Source organism: Trichechus manatus, unplaced genomic scaffold, assembly GCF_000243295.1.
Source record: "Trichechus manatus latirostris isolate Lorelei unplaced genomic scaffold, TriManLat1.0 scaffold00007, whole genome shotgun sequence".
NCBI classification, from domain to species: domain Eukaryota; kingdom Metazoa; phylum Chordata; class Mammalia; order Sirenia; family Trichechidae; genus Trichechus; species Trichechus manatus.
The window spans coordinates 30,163,323-30,185,458 of NW_004443943.1; the positions used below are offsets into that span (position 1 = coordinate 30,163,323).

The 22,136-nt window shown below is 53.2% G+C and overlaps 1 protein-coding gene across 3 annotated transcripts in view; it reads right to left on the reverse strand.

Moving 5' to 3' along the window:
• The window catches only part of SH3PXD2A (SH3 and PX domains 2A), a 265,189-nt gene that overhangs the window by 85,171 nt on the left and 157,882 nt on the right, over positions 1-22,136 (reverse strand). The gene's annotated exons all lie outside the window — the stretch shown is intronic.

Consider the following 22,136-nt stretch of genomic DNA (forward strand, 5'->3'; position numbering starts at 1 on the left):
CCCGCCGGCCCTGCCTCCGGCGCTATGACCCGCCCCGCCCCGCCCGGCCCCGTCGCGGGCGCCCCCTTGATCCCGCCCCGCCCTGGCCCGCCCGGAGATGAGGGGCTCTCTGGTCCCTCCTGCCCTGTGCCACCCAGGCATCTGTCCCAATCCTCAGCTGTTGGGGAAGGGTGAGGCAGGTTCTCATGCACTTCGTAAATAGGGAAACTGAGGCCCCGGGAGGGTGGTCACTAGAACCTGCTGTGTGCCAGACCCAGCCCCCTGCAGGGTGCCGGCTTCCCCTCTACCCCGTACTTCCCCTCCCCAATCCTCTGCACCACTCGCGCCCACTCAGCCTTTAAGTCCCCACGAAAGGGCACCTCCTCAATATGCCTTCCTCGACATCCTTCCCCCTCATATAAAAGGGATCTCAGTTTTGGCCTCCTCATAATCACAGATTTGTGTGACCCTTTGATTGCAGTCTGCACCCCCAACCCCAGACTGAAGGCTCCCTGTGGCTTGCTCCCACCCACTAAGTCCCCTGGACCTGGCAGGTGATCAATAAATATTGATGGTAGGCCTTTCTCTTTAAAGACCAAGGTGGGGAATCTGGGGTTCAGTACCAGGCAGGTAGGGTACTAGAGGCTGGGAGTGGTAGGGAGTAGAGGTTGAGCTTCCAAATAAATGAGCACTGGGCTGACAATTATTGGTGGTGACCTTAGGCACTTAACCCCTCCTGGGCTCCATTTATCCACCCTGGACCACCCGAGCCTGAGCCTGACCTGCCCTCCAGCTAGAATTAACCAAAGACCCGGGATTAGCCATATTTCCCAAATCGTGCCCCCACTTGCCCTTATGGTCTTGCTCCTGCCTTTGATCTCTCCCCACCCACCACCCACCCTTACCATCCATCAATTCTCTGGGGACTGGGAAATGTGAACCCACTCCCTTAACCTAAGCCTCACAGACCCCTAAAATGCTGGGAATTCCTATAACTACTCAGGAGCTGACAGGATCAGTCTGGAGCCTGGAAGGAAGTACCTTCCATTTCCCCCAGGTCCAAAGAAAATGCCAACTGCCCATCTTTGGTCTAAGTGAATTGGCCAGTGAGGTCTGCCAGCTGGCAAAAGGAGGTTTCATGGAGGAAGGGATAGCAGGTTCACAGGGAGGGGAGAAGAGTCAACCTCATGGAGACTCCCCAAGATTCAGATTCTGGAGGTCCAGGGGTCACCTGGGCTGTTGGGGTTGTTTGTTAAGCTCCAAGATAATTCAGCTGCACAGCCAGAGACGAGGGGCTTGCCCTCTCCCAGGCTCCCACATTTCCCAAAGTTTGGGTTCAGAAGCTACTGAATGGGAATGCTGGAGGTGAGGCCCAGGAACCTGCATTTCTGATATACACACCCATTCTTGTTTGAGAACCCCCCTGATATTCCACATCTCCTTCAATCCTCACACCCACACTTTGAGGAAGGTCCTATTACCCCCATGTTACAGCTGAGGAAACAGAGGTTCAGCCATAGCTCAAGGTTACCCATCTGGGGGAGAGCTGTCAGACTCCAGCAGTTTATAAACCATACCCAGGGGATAGCAACCCCAGTGGCGAGGAGGGGTAGAGTGGAGGAGAATCTGTTGGCTCCAGTTAGGAAATGGAATAGTCCATCTCTGCGTGTTGCTTTCTCATCCCCCCTGCTGCTCCACCTGCAGTTCAGGGGAAGACCTTAGCAAGGACATGCTTGTCTTCCTGGGGGCAGCAAGGGAGACTGCGGAGAGACTGCATCCTAGAGTGCCTGGCTGTGCCCCCTTGAAGCTCAGCTCGGGGGAGAATTCCCAGCTGGGAGAAGGAGGTATTACACAGCCTTGCCCAGAAGACTTTTCACTCCCAGAGAGGAAATTCGCTTCTCAGGTTTTTTTTTGCAGAGAGAGGCCCTGCAGCAGGGAATGGGTGGCAATGAGCTGCCCTCCCCTGCCCCACCACTTTGCCTCTGGCCCTGCCTGGCAGGAAAAGGCATTGGAGCCCAGGCCAAAACAGCCCACTGACCATCCGCCTGGCTGCCAGTAGCCCAGACTGGGGGCAGCTTCCTGGAGTAGGCGAGCCAACGGCTCTGCTGGACCAAGTGGCACAGTGAGGCCACCTTCTCCCCCACTGTCTGTGCCAGTAGGTGGCAGGCCGATTCCTGTGTTATAGGGGTCACACTGAGGCATAATTCACATGGGTTGGGGGTCTGCTTTGTGCCAGGCCACCGGTCAGGCCCCATCAGTGATCCTCAGCCTGGCCACTCATCAGATTTATCTTTGGAGCTGGTTAAAAATTCAGACTCAGAGCCCCACCCCAACCTACTATACTACATTGCCAGCATCTCAAACAGTCTCCCCTGGGGAGTCTGAGGCTGCGCCAGGCTAGCTGAGAACCAGTCTCTGCACCCGTCAACTAAACCCTGACAAGTGGGTATGGGTGGTACCAAGGAGGGCTCCAGTCCCCCCACCATAATCTTCATCACAGTATCTGGCCTGCATCCTTAAAAAACATTTATGCTAAGTAAGAACAATGTGCTTCCTGTGCCAAGAAAGTTTCGAGATAAATCCCCTGGCTCACCCCTCAACCAGAGTATGAGTCCTTCCCATCAAGGACTTCTGGATCCCCTTGCAGGTGGCTGTGGTCTCCTCACTTTGCAGGTGAGGCGAGTAAAGCTTCGAGAAGCTAGGAAACTTGTTCAGGACCATGCAGAGAGTGGGTAAGGCTGGGATTGGGCGCCAAGAACCCAGACCTTGCTCTGGGTTCAAGACAAATCTCCAAACACAACCACCCCCTGGAGCAACAGGCACAGAGGAAGGGGGGGATCGAGAGGGCTTTGGGGCCTGACAAGTACACAGGATTAATCGAGTGAAGGCAGAGGTCCTGGCATGGGGGCGGCCAGGTTATGACTGAATGGTGGGAATGGCCCGCACAGGAATCCTCCACACGGTCTCTGGCCTCCAGCCTGAGCAGGCACTGCCCTAATAGGAAACCTCTTGGAGGTTTCCGGTTGGGCATCTCTTAGCGAAGCCATTTCGTATTGTTAGCTGCTGAACACTCTGTGAAGCAGTGTAGGTATCCAGTGGCTGGGATTCCTCCATCCCTCACATACTAGGGAACAGGGGTAAAGACAGGGCTCCCCTGGCCGCCGTCCCAGGCATGCCCACCTCCCACTGACCTACAACCACTCCTGGCCTGGGCAGGGCAGCAGGGCCCTCGGTTGGGTCCTGTTGCCTAACAACTCGAGACCCATTCCCCAGCCCCTGCAGTCCCCCTCTCCAGCGCCCCTGGCCCTGAGCTGGTGCTGACAGCCCCTGTCCTGCCGGTGACTCCTGGTAGGTCACAGTCTAGCCTGCTTCCGACTTGCTGCTGAATCACCATCTCCCAGGGAACCACAGGAAGAAAGGGAGGGGAAGGGAGGCCATGGCTATTGTCTCCCTCTAGCGCTGCCAGAAGCTAATGTAATTGAAAAGGCCTCCTAGGTGGCGCCCTGACCAGGCTCCCAACAGGCCACACAGCTGCTCTGCAATTGGTCTAAGGGTGACCAAGACCACCAGTATGGTGACCAACCATCCCCATTTACCTGGGATGTGGGACTATCAGGGATCAAATGGAGAAAGTTCCAGGTAAACAGGGATGTTCGGTCCCCCATCAGGTCTGGACTGGCTGGGGAAGAGGCACTGAGTTCCCTCCCCTGGGACTCAGCACCCCACCCCCTCCTCCGTCTAAACAGGGACTTCTAAGACATCGCCCCACCGCCCCATGTGATATAAATAAATAGTTCATCTCTTGGTTCTTCCTCACAGGATGATGCAGTCTGCTCCAGGTGAGGGCAGATTCTGGAAGCGAACAGTCTCCAATTCCAATCTCTGCTGCTCACTGCTGGGTAGTGATCTTGAGCTAGTTCCCTCACCTCTTGAGCCTCAATTCTCTATCTGTAGAATGAGGATAATAACAGTACTGACCCTTCAAGGTCTGGGGAGGATGACACGTACGGTGTGCATAAAGAGTTTTGCATAGCACCCAGTACAGAAAATGCTAGATAAATTTTCTTTGTTATTATTGTTCATACCTAAACCTGTCTGATCTTACCTTAGTTGCTACCCAGACAGCAAAGGCCTAAACTTGGAAGCTGCAGAGCACCCTAAAACAAAAGGAAGGGCTTCTTCTTAAAAACCTTGCTGCAATGTTGCCAGCGCAGCCCCGAGTGAGGGAGATTTCAGTCCTGCTCTGGGCTTTCACAGACACGGTACCCTCCACTGGGCTCTGTCTAGCGCCGTGCACTCAGCAAGACCTGTTCTTACATGCTGACTGTGTGAGCAGAGCCCTTCAGAGAACAGTTGTGTTTTCAGGGCAACACTGACTGACCCATCGGATTGGCATACTGGCTTGGACTCATTTATTGGGATGAGTTCAGCCTGCCAAGGAGTGGATAACTCTCATAGGCCCAAACCTACGTAAGGGCTCTGCATTTTCGTGCTGTTCTGTCTTTCATTTCTCTTGGTGAGACATGTCACGGGACTTTCTAGTAGGAGGGGCTGGTGTTGGAGACAGCTCAGAGGGAGAGGCTGGTGGGAGGGGAGGGAAGGGCATTTAATATCCATGTGTGCCGGCCACCTGTTTACGCACATGACTCCCACTCCCTCCCCTCCTTTGAACACTCCCGGCAATTGACCTGCAGTGCTCTGAAGTGAAGGAGCCCTGGTGGTGCAGTGGTTAAGCAATTGGCTGCTAACTGAAAGGTTGGTGGTTCGAACCCACCAGCTGCTCCATGGGAGAAAGATGTGGCAGTGTGCTTCCATAAAGATACAGCTTTGGAAACCCTATGGGGCAGTTCTACTTTGTCCTATAGGGTCACTCCGAGTAGGAATCAACTTGACAGCAATGGGTTTTGGCTCTGGGGCGGGAGGAGGGTACACACAAGCAGGAGGTGTTGGCTCTCACTGGACCAAGGAGGCGACCATCCCACTGGCCAAGGTTCCCAGATGAGAGGCGAAGCTAGGAAGAGCTGCTGAGGCGAGGCAGAGAAGAGGAAAGGAAGCCCAGCTTCTGTGGCAGGATGCCGAACCTGCCAAGTGGAATGCTGATAAAGCTGGAGGGACTGTGTCCTCCCTGCCTGCCACCACCCCCCTCCCATCCTGCTTCGTCAGTGAGTGCCCTGGCAGAGGAGGACACGCACGCACTGACTCTCAGCCTGATGCTGTCACCCTGCTGTCTGCTGGCTGACATTGGCCACTCGGCCCAGGACATCCATCTGCGGGGCCTGCTGGTGCTGGGAACTGCTCGAGAGGTGGCTGTGTTGCCAGATGGCTGACTTGATAGTGACCTTGAGGGTCAAGTGGTCCCTGGGAGCCTAGGTGGTACCTAGAATACGAGGGGACAAAGCTGGTATGCAAGCTGGGCCAGTGAGGAGCCCTTAGGGTATATAACGATGACTCCGACCACTGTCACCAACCAACAAGCACTTGGTCAGCTCCTGTTGTTTGTTGCCTTGGGAAGGTCTACACAGGGCAGAGGAGAAATATGTGATATGCTGCTAGCCTACAAGTTTGGGATGAAGGTGGGAGAATAAAACTACATAGTGCCATGACACAGCTGTTATCTGAGACAATCTATGCTGAGTCACACGAGGGGGCCACACTCCAAGTGCAGAGAAAAGAGAGATCCTGGGGGCTGCAGGGCATCCAAGGTAGCTTCCTGGAGGAGGAAACCTTGAGCTGAGCCTCAAAGAATGGGGTAGGGTTGGATCCATGGAGAGGGTAGAGAGGAAAAAAGTTCAAAAACAGGAGCAGGGACGAGCTGTTATGAAGGGCAGCTCCGAACGAGGAGGAATTGAACTGTGGAAGGTGGGGGAGCAGATGGAGGCAGGGTAAGGCCAGGGTGGGGAGGGCTTTGATGTCTGGCTGTGAAATCCAGAAGATTTTGGAATCAGGGAGTGACATGGTCAGAGCCAGCTGGAGGGTGGGCATCTGGGGGCAGGGAACAGGAGACAGGTTGTCACAAGTCCGACACTGAATGTCAGTCAACAGGGGCCCAGCTCTGCCCCTCAGTGGCTGGTGTACCAGGCGAGCCTCTTAAAACTGGTGCTTTTCAAATGACAGGTCATGATTCTATAATAGCAAGCTTGAAATCAGACTAATGCCATCCCAAAAAGCATTTTAAAAAGATAGAACGGACTAGAAACGAGCACTGAATTACCCATAGAAAGGTTAACTATTGTTTTGTGAATCCATCTATTTATAATAAAACCTGCAAAAGTCGGAAACTGTAAGGCAGAAACCTGTCAGAGAAGGAAAACACAAATATTTTCCACTAAAACAAGCGATAGAAAAGTGGTAAGACTGTACCCTGTCAAAGGTGGAAAACTTGGGAAACCTGGAAAAACAAGGCCGTCCCACTGAGTTCTGACTCTCACAGGTTTCACTCCATCCATCCATCCATCCATCCATCCATCTGTATTGGATTAAGATGTAAAATTTATTTCTTAGTGTGGGCTGCAAGCAAAAAGTTTTGAAAACACTGACAAATTCCCTGGGCCTCAGTTTCCTCATCCCTAAAATGAGGCTTCTCCGGGTGCCCTAACAGGGCTGTCATGAGAACTTTCTCTGTGAAACCAACACAGCTAGACTGAGCATGTTAGGGCACTGACGTGTTTATCCAGAAGCCAAGTGAGGAGGTCTGAGTCAAGGGGCTCCAGGTCAGCTGAGGTCTGTAGAACGTTGGGGAGTTTTCTACCCCACTTAACTCAGAGCTGGGTTTTTGTTCTGGCTTTTGAGAGCCTTTGCATGGAATGGTCTCGGAGGCAGCGACGCCAGGCAGGACAGACAGAGGCCATGAATGCTCTTCTCCGCCCCCCCTCGTGCCCTGGTCTAAACTGTTGCACTGAGGACTCTTGTGTCCCACAAGAATCCGTCCTTTCTCTGCAGGGGCTGTGTTTTCCAGGGTGCTGAGAATGGGCCTCATTGTGAACATGTGGACAGCCCAAAGAGGCCAGAATTCCTGCCCCAGGCAAAAAATCGGAATTCCTGGGGAGGGGAGGGGTCTCGGGCCCCTCCAGGCTGGTGCCCATGGCTGTCACAAGCCGGAGGGTATGGCCGTCACAGGCCCCAGAAACCTCCCCCCGCCCCGGGCATTTTGCTTGTTTTCCCAGCACCCCAGAGGGTCTCTACCACTGCCGCATCCATAGCAAAAGGACAAAGCACTGTCTGTCTGTCTGTCTCCTCTGACTTGACCCACCATGTAGGCCAAGGCCCCAAGCGTGTCCTAGTCTGGGGTTGGGACCCACCACGTCCAGGCCTCAGAGCAGACGTTCAGAGTGTGGGTGATGTGAACCCTGGTTCAGCCACTTATCAGTTTCTGATGTAGGCAAACTGACAATCTCTCTTCCTTAACCTCTCTGTACCTCCGGTTGTAAAAGGGATAAAAATAGGTCCGACCTTACAGAGTTGTGAGGATTACATGAGATAATGTGCAAAGCACTTAGTACAGCATCTGGCACATGGAAAGGACCCCTGGCCCAACAGTCCGGGTTCATGAGCTGGAAGAGATTTGGAGTGCGGATGACGGCCAAGATAGGGGAGGTACTGGCTGGCCCCCAGTATAGGCATAAGACCCTGGCCCCATCACCCAGGGCACCAATTTAGAGCCAGTCAGCCATGGAAACAGACCAGCCTGGGTTCCCCCATGTGCATTCCAAGGAGTTCCACCCAGACTCCCACAAGCAATACTCCTTGAGGGCGAGCCTGGGAAGGCAGAAACACGGTGCTGATTCCCGAGAAGGGGATATGAGATACAGGATTGCCAGCCCAGCCCAATAGGCCACAGAGTGCTGTGAGTTCCCCCACAGGATACCTGATCTCCTGTGTCCTACCCTGCCAGACTACCCTTGGCCATGGGATGGGGGCTCCCTGGACTTCAGGGGGGTACAAGCCAGACCCGGAGAACCATGGAAGGGACAGTGACAAAATGCAGTCATGGAAGGAGATCCAGGAATTGGAGAAGGAACCGGACTGCAGGTCTAATTGCTTCCATGAACTACTACCTCCTTTGCCATAAGACCAGAAGATATGGATGGTGCCTGGCTACCATTACCGAACATTTTGATCAGGGACCCAATGGATGAATCTTGATCAAAAGGAGAAAAATTGAGGAATGGAACTTCAAATTCTTATTGGAAACCAGACTTACTGAACACACTGAGACCGGAGGGACCCCTGAATCTACTGCCTGGAAGCAACTTCTGAACCTTGAGCTGAAACTATCCCATGAAATCATCTTTAAGCCAAACAACAATTTACCTTAATAACTAAAAGAATGTCTGTCTTGAGCTTTGCACGCTAGTGAAGAATCACCTATAAGAGACTGAAATGACAATGATAATTCTAAAGCACAGATTAGAACATTAAGGGGCAGAGAGTATAAGTTAACGGTGGTGAAACCATAGGGGCAGAGATAGTGAGAATGGTGACATAATGTGAAGAACATAACGTAAAAATTGTTGAATGGGTATGTTTTGTTGTGTATATTTTCATCAAAAATAAAAAGTTTAAAAAAACATGGTCATGGGGTTCAACTATGAACTACGAGAGAAGGGCGAGGAGGGTCTTCCATGTTTGGAGGGCTTCCCTATCTCTCTCCAAGTCCTTGTGTCCATCTGTTCATCCACCCATCTGTCCATCTGTTCACCCATCCATCCACCCATCCATCCATGTCTTAACCAATGGGTTGCCGTAGACCCAGCCTTGTGTCCGATGCAGAAGAGTGGCAGAAGACACACTGTCCCTGCCCTCAAAGAATGCACCATCTATTTGGAGAGAGAGGACATGCACACAGGAAACGAAAACGCAAGTCGCTTTGTGAGTACGTGCCGCAAAGCCTGGTCAGATGGATACCTTCTATAGAAATCCCAGACAGGGGAGGTCAAAGTGGTCTGGGATGCCTAGCAGAGGGGGGAGCTAGAGGTAGCTCTTGAAAGGTGAGGGATATTTAGAAAGTTAGAGCAGAGGCAGGAAGGGGGTTTGGGGTGGAAGGGATGATGTGAGCAAAGGTGCAGAGGCAGGAACATAGTGGGATTAGATGTGTGCCTGTGTGTCTGTGTGGGCGTCTGCATGCATCTGGGAGGCTGTTGGCCTGCGGGGAGCAGGCCCTGCAGCTGGGGTCAGATCACAAAGTGAAGGGAGCTGGCTCAGGTTTTAGAAGAGCATTTTTGGTGGGAGAAACCCAGAGGCGATGTTTATAACCCAAGATTTTTTCCTCCTGGAAAGTGGCAGCACCAGCTCTGTGACTGAGAATCAGGTTGCCATCTGCTTCTGGTTTTCCCTATTTGGGCTGCGACAGGGACTTGTTTCAAGGGAGATAGAGGACTATTTTGCTTCCTAGCCCACACTGGCCCCATCTATAAAGGGGCGCCTGGTCTGCGCGCGCGTGCGTGCGTGCGTGCGTGCGTGCGTGTGTGTGTGAGAGAGAGAGACGGAGACAGACAGACACCAGGGCCCTGCTGCCAGACAGACCTCCCGGGTTGCTCCTTGGCTGTGGGCCCCACACTCCCCAGCCCTGGCCTAATTTCCAGCTGGGGCTGGAAAGTTGGGAGCTTGGGCCAAGGACTCTCTGCTTCCCATGGAGGCCCAGGAGCCTGTCCAAGGCCCAGCTGTGCTTGTCCTGCCTGGGCTTCTGCGGAAAAGGGTGCTCAGAGCAGGGTATGGGCCATTCTCCCTTTATCTACCACCATTCTTTTGGGAGACTCATTTATCCATCCACACAGTCATCCATCCTTCATGCTCCTATCCCTTCATATATCCCTGTCCCCAGCCTTCTTCAGCTAAGAACCACTGGGGCAGAGTGGTTAAGAGTGTAAGTCTTGGAGTGCAGCTGCCTGGGTTCAAACCCCAGCTCTAACAGACAGATTGTTTAAGGTCTCTCTATCTTCATTTCGGAGCCCTGGTGGTGCAGTGGTTAAAAGCTCGGCTGATAACCAAAAGGTCAGCAATTCGAATCTACCAGCTGCTCCTTGGAAACCCTATTGGGCATTTCTACTCTGCCCTATAGGGTCGCTATGAGTTGGAATCAACTTGACGGCAACAAGGTTTTTTAATCTTCATTTCTACTCTGTAAAGTGAAGAGACTGCTAGGACCCACTTAATTGGACTGCTGGGGAGAAAACAAGTTACTATGCATAAAGAACCTGGCACAGTATGCGACTGCCGTTATCCTTGATTGATCCACTCTCCCAGAGACTGGGGAAGCGGGAGAAGGGGAGATTCTCTCTGGAGAAGCAAAGGCATCTATCTAGGTAAAATAACAGGAGAACAACCTGGGGCAGGTTGGGATGGCCAAAGGAGGGAACTGAGGGAGACCAGAAGGGTCTGGGGGCTGCTGGAGAGAAGGAACTTGGGAAGAATGTGGGGAGACTGGTCTGGCTGGTGCCAATGGGGTGGGCCAAGGCTGGGGTGTCCTTTTAGAGATGAAGAAACCCAGGCTCAGAGAGGTAAAGCCACTTCCCCAAGACCACACAGCTCATAGGTGACAGAGCTGGAGTCAAACCCCATCTGAATGACTCAGTTCTTACTGCTTTCGCATTCCCCAGGAATCCCCAGTGCTGCCAGGCCGGGAGGCCCTCCCTGATCAGATGTGGTGGGCGGCAGTGACAGCCCAGCTTGGATCCCCCTCACTGCTGGGCCAAGCGCCGACTTAATGAAGCTGCTCCACAAAGGGGCAGGCGGCTGCCACAATCCTCACAGCGGGTACTCCAAATCTGGGACAAAGGGGCCTCTCAGTCAAGGGCCTGTGTACCCAGGAAACTTGGTGTGGCCTTCTGGGCCAGTGTGGGCCCAGGGTGGGCTGGGGGCTTCCCAAGGGTCTGGCAACCACCTCCCTGAGTGTCCACGTGAAGGAGAAGTCTAACGAGGAGTCACAAAAGATACCAAACTGGGGTCAGCCCAATGTGGGAGTCACGAGACGGGTTCCGGGTTGGGCCCTGCCTGACTGACAGCATGACTTGGGTGATGGCAACCCTCTATGTGCTTCAGTTTCCATGACTGAAAAAATCAGGGCATTGGACTGGGCCCCACCTGAACTTCTGCCAAGAGTCTCCAGCTACAGGTCCCAGACAGGGCTGTGTCCTGCTTGCCGCAGGGGGAACAATCTCCCAGCTCTGGGTAACACCTTTCTGCCCCAGCCCTCCCCTGACCAGCGTTCCTTAACACTGAATGCACTCCCTCTTCTCTGGGTCAGCCTGGCTCCAACCATGGTGAAGTCCTGCCCACCAGGACACCCAGTACAGATCCCAGCAGGGGAGGCCTGGGCCGCCTCCATCCCGAGTGATGCCATTTCTGAGCTTCTGCCACAAGAAGGGAAGACCCCCAGTCCTGGGAGCAGGCATGAACCCTTGAACCCCAGAGCAGGAAATGGGATGGGGGAGACAGGGAGTGGCCAGGCCTGGTGGAGTCACCACTGAGCGTGCCCCCTTTCCCAGCTCTTCTCTCAGCTCTTGCTGACACCCTGCATCACTGTTTCACATGTGTCTCTCCCCCGCGTTGGACTGCAGTGTCTTATCAGAACTGGACCGCGTGTGCTCAGAAGTGATGTGTCTGCACGTCCCGACCCTGAGGGCCTCTCCCCCTCTCCAAGGACCCTTCACTCCTGGTCTGAGCATCTCCATCTGACCTCCTGACTCCACACCACCTCGTGACACTCAACGACTGTCCCTGGACACTGGTCTGTCCAGCCCTCATAGGAAGAGCAACAAGCTGGACTGGGCTGGGCTTTGGCCTCACCTCCTCCAGGAAGGCGTTCCTGATAACTTGAGCCAGCACTGACTTCAGACCTCCCAGCAGGTCACAGTGTGTGGTGGGCTGGTCTCCAGATTCTTGTTACAGAGCCTCAGTGCTTAGTGACCCAGGGCCTCAGCCCCAGAGCCCCCCGACTAGGGGGTGGGGAGGCGCCCCTGGCCATCCTTGCAGCTGCTGTCTCTCTTTCCTCTGATTCCCTGTAGCACAAGCGGCTCTTCCCCTCCTTTTTCAACAAGTATTTGCTCAGCACCTACTCTGTGCCTGGCGCTGGGGCCACAGTATTGAATGAAGCAGGTTCATTTCCTGCCCCTGGGGAGCTGCCAGTGGGGAAGGGTGGGGAAGAAGGCACGAAACAAGTAAATAAGCAAATCAGTAAATTAGGAGGAGCGCTGTGAAGAAAATGAGAAGGCTGCCTGGGAAGGAACCTTTGGCCTGCTCTCCCAGTGTGAGCCCCCCAGGCAATGTGCCTGCTCAGCTGCTCCCCAGCACCCCAGAGGGCAACCTTACTGGACGTGGACCCCCACAGAAGGGCCTGGCACACCCTGGGGGAGGAGACGCCTGCCTATGAGGTGGCCACTGGGGGATGGAATGGAGACAGGAATTGAAAGTTAGAAATTCCAAAATATTCCGAGGGAATTTGTACAGAGAGTAAAGTGGGGGAAGAAAGGAAGCCCACACAGCAGAAAGATGGGCACAGCCGAGGATGGTTTTGACACCTACACCTCTGGGTTATGGGCCCCGCACTCATAAAGGGATGTCCTCTTGGGGGAGAACTCTGTGGAGCAGTCCTACTCTGTCCTATTGGGTCGCTATGAGTTGGCATTGACTGATCAGCAGTGGGTTTGGTTTGGTTCTTGGGGAGCCTGAGGGGCAGAAGAAAGGGGTGGAGCCTCCCCAGGCCAAAACTCAGGCCGAAGACTAGGGGAATTTTGGAGCCATGCTGAGCGCAGTGTTTAATTCAGAGGCTTTTTGGAGAGCTCCCCCTGGCTGCTATTTGAAGGTGAATGGGGGGGTCGGGGGCAGAGACAGCGGTCGGTGCATAAATGCCCCACTGCCCTGGCCTGGGGTGGGAGAACTGTGCTCGGGGTTCTTGTCATCTTGGGCTCCCTGCGGGACACGCTCCAGCCACCTGGGGGTTGCTGGCTTGATAACCCACCACTTTGGGCTGCCCTCCTTCCCCGCCTTACTTCATCCCTCAATGGGGCTTTCTGGCATCACCTCCCCGACAGAGTCCTTGGGCTCATATCCTCGTCCCCAGATCTGCTTCTAGGGAATTCCAAACCAAGATGCCCACCTCTCCTGGAATTATTTCACTGTCTCTGGCACTAAGTGTTGCCCAGCTGCCCCTTAAGGTGCTCCTAGCCCCTCAGCCTGGGGCCTCAGGAGCCAGCACAGAACCGCACACAGTGGGGGCTTTACCCAGACTTGCCGAGTATGAGCCAATGACAGAATAACCCGCATCCAACCTCTATTTGAGGGGGCAAGAGGTGGGTGCCCGTAGTGCAGCTCTCCTTGGGTCGCTGACCAGATAAGCCAGACTCACGGGTGCCCTGTTCCCATGCTGGAGACCCGTGGGAGGCGGCTTGGGGTGGGGCCAGCGCACTCTCGGCTATTAACCTTTAATTCTCTCTGGCTTGGCAGGCCCTCACTTCTTAATCAGGAGCCGGCCTCCCCTAATTAAATCAGACCTGACCGAAGCCAGCTCCTCCTTCCCAGCCTCCAGAGCAGCCAGCCCTCCTCTTTGTCCATCCTGCAGGGCTCCTGGTCCTGTCTCCTGGGGTCCAATATGGCTTCCAGGTGCCCTCCTAGGCACCAGCATTGCGGAGGCTCCAGGCTCTGGAAACTACAGTGAACTAGAGCCAGAATGAGCTCTTTTCTGACTCTGAGTCAAAAAACCTGGCCCAGTTTCTCCGGGTGACCTCAGGCACATCATTTCCCCAAATTCCTGCTGATGGGCTACAGGCCCCCTGGGTACAGTGAGAGGGCTGGGCTAGAGGATGTCTGGGTCTGCTGGGCTCCACTGGCTGGGACGTGGGGCAAACTCTCCTCCTGCCTCTTACTGGGGAGCAGCCAGGATGGAAGGAGAGGCTGCTTCAATGGCCCCAGAAACCCCAAGCCCATGTAGCTGCGAGCTGAGGGGTGGGTGTCTGTGGGGTTGGTTAGCCAGGCTTCCTACTTTTCCCTAAAACAAAAATCTGTTGCTGTCGAGTCCAACTCATAGTGACCCTATAAGACAGAGTAGAACTGCCCCATGGGGTTTCCGAGGCTGTAATCTTTATGGGAGCAGTCCCGCAGAGTGGCTGGTGGGTTTGAACCACCAGCCTTTTAGTTAGCAGCCGAGCGTTTAACCACTGCACCACCAGGGCTCCTTACTTCTGTCCTAGTGCATATTTTCCCCTTCAACAATAACAGTAATAATAGGTCACGTTTATTATGACCACATGCCATGCTGTATGCTGAGCACTTTATGAGCTTTACTGGGGGCTGGGGGGCAGGATGGCAGGATGGGTAAGAGCCAGGCTCTCCTGCTGGACTGCTGGGCTCCATCCCATTTTTGCACTAATCAGCTGTGCATGTCAGGTAACATTTCTGTGCCTCAGTAATCTATAAATTGTGGAAAATAACTGTTCCTACTTTGTGGGATAGATGTAAAAATTAAATGAGTTAAAGCATGTAAATTGCTTGGAAGAGTGCCTTGGCACACGGGAAGCATTCAATCGATATGTGAGCTATTATTAGCATTCTAGACCTTACAATAACCCCCTGAGTCATCACTATTATTGTCCCTATTTTATTCCCCAGGGGGACACAGGGCTCAGAGAGAGTCAACCCAACACATTTATTGAACACCTACTGTGTTCTCCACCACTCATCTGTCAGTTTGTCATACTGTGGTGGCTCACGTGTTGCTGTGATGCTGGAAGCTATGCCATCAGTATTTCAAATACTAGTAGAGTCACCCATGGTGGACAGGTTTCAGCGGAGCTTCCATACTAAGATAGACTAGGAAGAAGGACCTGGCAGTCTACTTCTGAAAAACTTGCCAGTGAAAACCTTATGCTTGGTAAAGTAGGGGGTCAGCAAAAGAGAGGAAGATCCTCAACGAGATGGACTGACACAGTGGCTGCAACAATGAGCTCAAGCATAACAACGATTGTGAGGATGGTGCAAGACCTGGCAGTGTTTCGTTCTGTTGTACATGGGGTCGCCATGAGTTGGAACTGACTTGACCGCACCTAGCAACAACAACTGGGTTCTAGTCACCAGTAAATACACAGAATACAGTGATGAATGGGACAGAGGCGGTCTGGTCCTGATCCTTGTGGGTGGACAGCCTCCCAGGGAAGACAGATGTGAAACAACTGTTCAATATACCTGTGGAGGTGCCAGAAAGAAAAGCGTGTGTGGGAGGTGGCAGGTCTAGGTGGGGTTGTCCCACCTGACACACAGCTGGTGTCGGGCAGAGCCAGGATCTTAAACTAGATCCGTGACCCATCTTAACCACCCTGCCACCTTCCTGCCCAAGAGCATCCAAGGGGGACGTATGACCATGAAGAGCAAAGCTGACAAGTAGCTCCTCATGCACGTTCTGCTAGACCACTGGGCTGCTGGGATGCCTGGAACTTCCCCTGGTTAGAAGGTTGGTGCCCCTTTGTGGCCCAGCCTCTTGGTCTGTTGCCTGTGCCCTCTGGCTTCCCAAGATGCACGGGGTGGGGAGAGGAGTCAGACTGCAGTTGCAGTGGCCTTCCTGCTGACCTGGGGAGCATAACTGTATGTGTACTTCCTGGGGTGGGCACCCAGCTGGATTGTTAGAATCGATAGGCAGGGAAGGTGCCCACTGGAATGGGAGCCTTTGCCCCACTGCCCACTCAATGGTCAGTCCACCTCAGAGCTGCATCAAGAAGGCCAAGCAGGCCCGGCCTCTGGGTTACTGTAATCTGTGCAGTGCCAAAGCAGCAGCCAGAGCTAAGGAGCGCCAAAGAACAGAGTATCAGTCCCAGGAGCAAATATTTCTTCTTCCCAGAAAGGAGCAGAGGGAAGGGATGCCAATGGGGCTCCAAAGCCCAGGATATGGAAAGAATTAAAACCCCCCTCTGGGATCTTTTGGGGTGATGGAAGTATTCTAAAAAAGGGTTATGGCAATGGTTGCACAACTTCGTAAATTTACTAATCATCATTGAATTAATTACACACTTAAAATGAGTGAATTTTATAGTATGTAAATTATACCTCAATAAAACTTTTGTTTTTTTCAGTCTCCCCCTGGCTCTAACCACTGAGCCAGGCTTTGGAGGAAACCTCTCCTAGTGGGAGCTTTGGGCTGTGTGTCGTGTGTGTGTGTGTGTGCGTGTGTGTGTGCACGTGCGTGTGTGTGTGCGTGCGTGCGTGCGTGTGTGTGTGTGTGTGTGTGTGTATGGTTTCCACATGCACCATCTACATAGCCTCTGGATTCATGATTCCCTGTGTAATATATGGGGGGAGGAATTAAGGGGTCTGCCTAGGGAGGGGTCACAGCTGGACACCCAAGGCCAAGGTCAGGTCTCAGATTCTACCTAGAGTCTTCAGTCTATTGTTTCAGGGAGGGAGATGAGCACTTTGGGCACTTCCAGAACCAGCCTCACTGCATCCAGTCAGAGGACCCTGCACTAGCTGGGCGGCCCCCTCCTCAGAAGTCTGACCCCAGAGCAGGAAGCCCCTCCTGGGAGCTTCCAAGGCTTGGAAGGGGTCTCAGAGAGCTGCCCTAGGAAGGCCTGGACCAGCCCTAGGGGCCTCCTGAGCCTTGTACCTCTGAGGGATGTGGTCCAGTGAGAAGTCTGGATTCCCCTTAAGAGGACCCAATTGTGGAAAGTCCCTGAAACTCTGCCTTCAGGTCCCTCCCACCCCATCAGTGACCACAGCAACCATGGGGTCCTCATTCAAATATTCTGCCCTTTCGTCAGATGAAAGGTCCCAGCTTGTAACTTAGAAGCTACAGTCCACCTGGTCATGGCCCCAGTGCTTCTCTCTCCATAACATACCCCGCCCTCCAGTGCAGTCAGCTGAGGTATAGGGACAGAGCACTGGACTTGGAGTTGGACAGGTCTGAATCCAGCCTCTGACACTTACTAGCTGAGGGAGACACTCAACCTCTCCGAGCCTAAGGTTCCCCATCTTTAGAAAAGAGACATTAACCTCACTGGGTTGTACTAATGGTTAAATAAGAGAAACTGCTCAAGGGTCCAGCCCAGCATCTGGCACAATCTCAGCAGAGTCTGCAAGCTCCCCAAAGGATGCTGGCATCAGTAGTACACACCTTTGGCCATTAGGTGGCGCGATGTAAACACAGATCCCATGAACTAAGGCCCTCTGTGTGACCCAAAGATTAGTGGTGCCCCAACTCCCCCCACCCCCAGAAGTCCCTGGATGGTGCAAATGGTTAATGAGTTCAGCTGCTAACTGAAAGGCTGGTGGTTTAGAGTCCACTCAGAGGACTGCCTTGGAAGAAAAATCTGGCATCTACTTTGGAAAACTCAGCCACTGAAAACCCTACAGAGCACAGCTATACTCTGACACACGTGGGGTTGCCATGAGTTGGAACTGACTCAAACTTTTTGCTGTTGTTGTAACTCCCCCAATCAACCTGAACACCTAATTTACAGGGCCTGTGAAGGGGAAGGGGCCACATGATCTCTCATCTGAGCCTCATGTTGAAGCGTAATTGGATCTGCAGCTGTTATAAGCCCCATTTTACAGGTGAGGAAACTCAGGCTTTGGGAATTTAAATAATTCCCAGCCCCCGTGGCTTGTGGGCAGAGGAGCCAGGGTTCCAGCCCCTTCCTATTATGCTCCACCACCTCCCGCAGGAGTGTGCTGGGCCCCGCCCATGCCGTCTATCAGGGTCCCTCCCACTTAGACGGCAGGTACTGAGCCATGTTCCTCCTCCCTCTATGCGAACAGAAGCAGCCCTGGTCTCTTGGAGGTGGCAGGCCGGGTCTGAGGTTCAGCTCAATTGTGGATGCTCTGTGGACGGGGTAACTAACCAGGGCACGGGCCACAATGGCAGGAGCTAAGCCTCACTTTGAACATGACAGAACAGCAAGGCAGGCTCAGAGGACTGTGAGGGGCTCACCCTGCCAGCTGGAGCCTCCAAAGGGCACTGTGGACCTTGAGAGCAAGAGAGGGGGCACTTGGGGACCATGGGCACCTGCACACCAGGGCCATCCTCCTGGGCTGAGGTTCAGGGAAACCCAGAAAAACAGGCCTGGGAGAATAACAGGGGCCCAGCCCACCCACACACCCTCTACCAGGGCAATTGCCCTTGCTCTGCGAGCCAGGATAGTGGCTTTTGAATTTCCTTCTCTCCAGCCTGCCACCCGCCCAGGCCTAAGGAGTCCTTGTTCCTCAGAGCTGATGGCCCTTTCAAGCGGGTTGGACACAGCTTCCTGTGGGCACCCTCCTGCCATCTGCCCATCCAGGTTGAAGGAAGCTGTGGCGGGGAGTGGGCAGGGTTTACTTACAAGAAGTTTTGTGTTCTCCCACCCTCAATGGCCCCAGGCCCCTAGGTCCAGCTGGCTCTCTCACCCAACAGCATAAAGAGGCTATTTGTGCAGTTGGTGGCAGAAGGGGCTGGAAGGACAGCGTGGCCCACCTACCTGGCTGGGTGGGTGGTGGCAGGGCCTGACAGGGTGTGGAGAGCCGTCCCACTGGCCAGGGTCTGACCAGGACCCTGCCAAGAGTGGGGGTGGCGGTGCCAAATGTTCGAGGTTGGCTCGCCACCCCAATTCCCAAACCACCTGTCCCTTGGAGTGGGACAGGGATGCCTTGGGGTTCCAAATAGCACCAGTGGGGTGCCTGGTGGTGCAGGGGTGGAAGAGGCAGCACGGTCAGTGCCAATTCTGCTGAGGATTCCCAGAGCTGGAAGGGGCTTGGTGAGACCCTCAGCCCTGCTCCCACTTTCAGCTGTACCTGATTCCGTTAATCCAGTATTTTTCCGAATGGCTACTCTATACCTGGAGTCCCTGGATGATGCAAAGTTAACGTGCTCGCCTGCTAATCAAAAGGTTGGAGATTTGAGTTCATCCAGAGATGCCTCAGAAGAAAGGCCTGGCAATCAATCTACTTCCAAAGAATCGGCCATTGAAAACCCTGTGGAGCATAGTTCTACTCTGTCACACACGGGGGCACGAGGGGCTATGAGTCAGAACCAACTTGCTGACATTGTGTGTGTGTGTGTGTGTGTGTGTGTGTGTGTCTGTGTGTCTGTGTGTGTGTGTGTGTGTGTGTGTGTGTGTGTGTTTTCCCTCTGTGCCCAGGCCTGGGCTGGTGGAGGAAAGGAGAACAGAAAGTTTCCATTTCCTGAGCATCTGTGATGGGTCAGGCACTGTTCGTTGTTGTGTGTCACTGGATGGATTCCAACCCATCGCAACCCTATAGGACAGAGTAGAACCTCCCCATCGGGTTTCTTAGGCTGTAACCTTTACAGGAGCAGATCGCAAGGTCTTTTCTCCCGTGGAGTGGCTGGTGGGTTCGAATTGCCAACCTTTCAGTTAGCAGCCGAGCTCTTAACCACTGTGCCACCAGGGCTCCTGCAGGCACTCTAGGAGGTGTTTTACAACTCCTCTGCCAAGTGGGCACTGTAAGCCCTTTAAAGATGGGGAAATGGAGATTTGAAGATGGGAAGCGATTTATTCAAGGCCATTTGCAGAGCTGCGCGTTCTGACTGTTGTCTCTAGAGGTAGTTTCACTCAATTCAGAATTTCAACCTAGTGGTAGCCTTGACCTCACCAACCTGCGCAGTCCCTGGCACACAGTGTGTGCTCAGTAAGTACCTCCGGACTGACTGTCTGACTGCTCCCTGTGCTTGTCCCAAGACCTTCCATTTGCCCCCCATGGAAGAGGAAGGGCGGGAAGAAGAGGGTCACTGTGATGCAGCACCTACTATGTACCCCATATACATCATCTCACTTCATCCTCACCAGCGCCCTAGGAGGCAGGTGTGGTTTATGGAGAAGGGAAAGCTAGGTCACCAACCCAAGTCAGGGAGCCTGCATTGTCACCCGAGACAATGGCAGCCAGACATGGCAGAGCAGCTGGCCTGCCTTCCAGAGCAGGTCAGACCTGAAATTTGGGACTGAGGCTATTGGGGCTCCTGGAAGAGGCTCCTCAAATTCTCAGTCCTGTCCTGGGCGGCACTGCCACACACTGTCTCATCCAGATGACACGGTCTCCATCTTTTTTCCATGTCCCCAAGACAGGGCTGGACAAGTCTGTCCCCCTGATTATCCTTTACCTCGGGGATGGGCAGTGGCAGCCGCCATCCTGCCTCCTTGCCCCCCACCCCAACCCACAGCATTATCACCTGCTCCTGGACAAAATGACCAACTGCAAAGTATGGATGGGAAGGGGGTGGAGATACCCTGCAGAGGAGTCAGTCTCCTTGGGTTTGACTTCATGTCCACCCCCAGCCCCAAAGCAGCTGCTGCCCCTGCCCTGGGTCTCCTTCCCGGAAGCCTCTCTCAGCGTCCTTCAAGTTAGCCCCTCCGTCACCTTGATGACCCTCCACAAACTCAGTGCTCTGCCGGGACAGCCCTCATTGTAGGGCAGCCTCCCTTCTTACTGCCCCAGCATCCCATGGATCCACAGACAGTGCAGATGGCAGGGATGCTGGGGTGCAATTCACTTCGCTGTGAGTGCTTTCCACCAATGCTCCTCAGGCCAGATGGAAGCCAGCTCTGTGGGCAGGCTGGGACAGGCCCCCAGAACATTGGGGCATTGTTCTAGGCCGCAACACAGGGTAGCTCTGTGGGCCCTGGGACTAAAGAACAAAAACCTGTTTAGCAGGGCTCCCTCCTCCCATGCAATTTCAAGAATTTAACCAGGATCCTGGCTGGCTTCCTAGTCTTCCTAGTTTTCTGCTTCTATTCATAAGGTTTTCACTGGCTAATTCTTTTCAGAAGTAGACTGCCAGGTCCTTCTTCCTAGTCTGTCTTAGTCTGGAAGCTCAGCTGAAACCTGTCCGCCATGGGTGACCCTGCTGGTGTCTGAATACCGGTGGCATAGCTTCCAGCATCACAGCAACACTCAAGCCCCACAGTACAACAAACTGACAGACACGTGGGGGCTGTCAACAGACGGGAAGAGATCCATATTTATGCCTATTCCCAAGAAGGTGATCCAACTGAATGCGGAAATTATTGAACACTATCGTTAATATCACATGCAAGTAAAATTTTGCTGAATATCATTCAAAAGCGGCTGCAGCACTGTATCAACAGGGAACTGCCAGAAATTCATGCTGGATTCAGAAGAGGAGGTAGAACCAGGGATATCACTGCTGATGTCAGATGGACCTGGCTGAAAGCAGAGAATACCAGAAAGATGTTTACCTGTGTTTTACTGACTATGCAAAAGCATTTGACAGTGTGGATCATAACACATTATGGATAACATTTCAAAGAATGGGAATTCCAGAACACTTAATTGTGATCATGAGGAACCTGTACATAGATCAAAAGGTGGTTGTTCGGACAGAACAAGGGGATACTGCGTAGTTTAAAGTCAGGAAAGGTGTGCATCAGCGTTGTATCCTTTCACCATACTTATTCAATCCGTATGCTGAGAAAATAATCTGAGAAGCTGAACTATATGAAGAAGAACGGGACATCAGGATTGGAGGAAGACTCATTAACAACTTGCATTATGCAGATGACACAGCCTTGCTTGCTGAAAGTGAAGAGGACTTGAAGCACTTACTGATGAAGATCAAAGACCATAGCCTTCAGTACGGATAACACCTCAACATAAAGAAAACAAAAATCCTCACAACTGGACCAATAAGCAACATCATGATAAACAGAAAAAAAGATTTAAGTTGTCAAGGATTTCATTTTGGATCCACAATCAACACCCATGGAAGCAGCAGTCAAGAAATCAAAAGACCCATTGCAATGGGCAAATCTGCTGCAAAAGACCTCTTTAAAGTGTTGAAAAGTGGACAGTTCAGACAAAATGGCGCTCTAGGCAGACGCACCACGCTGTCCCTCCACAGAAAAGATCCGAAAAACTAAGCCGAACAGAGAATACAACAATCCTGAAACCCTAAAACATCAAATGAAGAGATAAAGAACTCAGCCAAGCACCAAATGGAGTGAGAAAACTGACAAGAGAATGGAGAGCGAGGAGAAATTCATACAGAGGTCCCCTACCAGCTAACACAGCGCGGATCCACCATCTTGGACTCCTACTGGAGACCAGCAAACAGGGGGTACGAGAAAGCAGCCTCACGGAGCTTCCAGCGGGAGACAAAACAACCGGTAATTGGCGATATATGCTTTCCCACCCCCGACCCTTCTTCACCCCGACTCGGCCTCCTCTGCTTC